Source organism: Vombatus ursinus, unplaced genomic scaffold (assembly GCF_900497805.2).
Source record: "Vombatus ursinus unplaced genomic scaffold, bare-nosed wombat genome assembly UNPS02000749.1, whole genome shotgun sequence".
NCBI classification, from domain to species: Eukaryota; Metazoa; Chordata; class Mammalia; order Diprotodontia; family Vombatidae; genus Vombatus; species Vombatus ursinus.
In genome coordinates, this window is record NW_020940527.1 from 326,799 (window position 1) to 328,508 (window position 1,710).

Below are 1,710 nucleotides of genomic sequence, written 5' to 3' on the forward strand. Positions count from 1 at the left end.
TGGAGGTCCATATTTGGGAAATGACTTAAGAGCATACTTCAAGTTAGTATCCAAATAAGAATTGAAACTTGGATCTATTGATCCTCAGCCATTCTCCAAGATGTCTGGCAAACCTTAGCACAATATAAAGACCCAGAAGTCAGACTCCCCCACTTTCTTCTTTTTCTTTCCTGATAAAAGGGAAAGACCTGCATCTCTCTTGTGCTGATTCTATCCCTCCTTATCACCCTAATCTCCTCAAGAGTTTCTTCTTGCCCCTGCTCCATTTTGAAGCAGCTGCGAGAGTGAACCATCAATGTCCATTTCCGTAGGGCCTCAGTCAGACAATTAGCCCTTATTCCTGGGAAAGAATCCTTTCAGTGTCTCCCTCCCCCAGAAAATTTCCTTTTAGGACCCAGAACTGTGTGGGTGGGCTGAGAGAGGGGTTGAGAGTGGGCATGTAAGGAGCAACAGGGTGACTTATCCTGGTGACCGAAATCTGACAATCTGTATTCTATGTAAATACCATTTTAAATAAAAAAAGAAACCTCACAAACCAGACATGTGCCTTCTACACAGGCTTTCTCTATGTATCTCTGTGCATCTATCAACCCTTGCTCTCTGTCTTTCCATGTCTTTTCTCCTCTCTCTGTCCTTGCCTCTTGTTTTTCAGTCTGTCTCACTATCCCCACCCAGTGTATCTATGTGGCTCTGTCTTTCCATGTTTCTCCATCTCCTTTTCCATCACTGTTTCTGTCCCCTCTCACCCAGCTCTTTGCATCTGTCCCCCTGGACCAGTCTGTTTCTCACTGTTGCTAAAGAATGTCAGAGCTGGAAAGAAGTTTAGCGATCATCTCGTCCATTTTCCTTATTTTACAGATGGGGAAATGGAGGCCCAGAGAAGTGCCCTTACTTCTCTCTCTCTTCCTTCCCTCCTCTCTCTTTCTCTCCAGCCCTGACTCCCTCTCCTTCTCTCTTTTCCCTCCCTCCATCTCTGTCTCTCTCTCACTCCCTTCTTCTCCTCCTCTCTCTCCCTCCCTCCCTCTCCTTCTCTCTTTTCCCTCCCTCCGTCTCTGTCTCTCTCTCCCTCCCTTCTTCTCCTCCTCTCTTTCCCTCTCTCCCTCCCTCCCTCTCCTCTTTTCCCTCCCTCCGTCTCTGTCTCTCACTCCCTTCTTCTCCTCCTCTCTCTCCCTCCCCCCCTCTCCTTCTCTCTTTTCCCTCCCTCCATCTCTCTCTCTCTCGCTCCCTTCTTCTCCTCCTCTCTCTCCCTCCGTCCCTCTCTTCTCTGTGTCTCTTTCTTGATTGATTTGTCTGTGGACGTGTCACAGTCCTTGTCCTCCCTGCTTCTGTCTCTCTCTCCCAACCTTTCTCTTTTTCCTGTCTGTTCTCCTCCCACTCCATTCCTCATCACTGCCCTCTCCCTCACTCCTTCCTCTCCTCCAGCATCCCTGCTCAATCCCTGCATCCCGACTCCGCCCCCACATTGCCCCCTGCTGGCCCACCTGCGCTCTGCAAGCCTTTCCCGGGTCGCAGCACCTCGGACAGCGTTGTGGGAGCTCAGGCAGCCTGTTGGGTCCTCTCTCGTGATAACCCAAGCAGTGCTGGAGTTGGATCGGATTGGGGCGGGGGGGGGGAGGAGGTGTTAGAGGGGTGAATCTCGCGAGAGGTTCTGCTGCAGGAGGAGGCGGCGGCAGCAGCGGCGCTGCTGCGGGAGCGGGAGCGCGAGGAGGA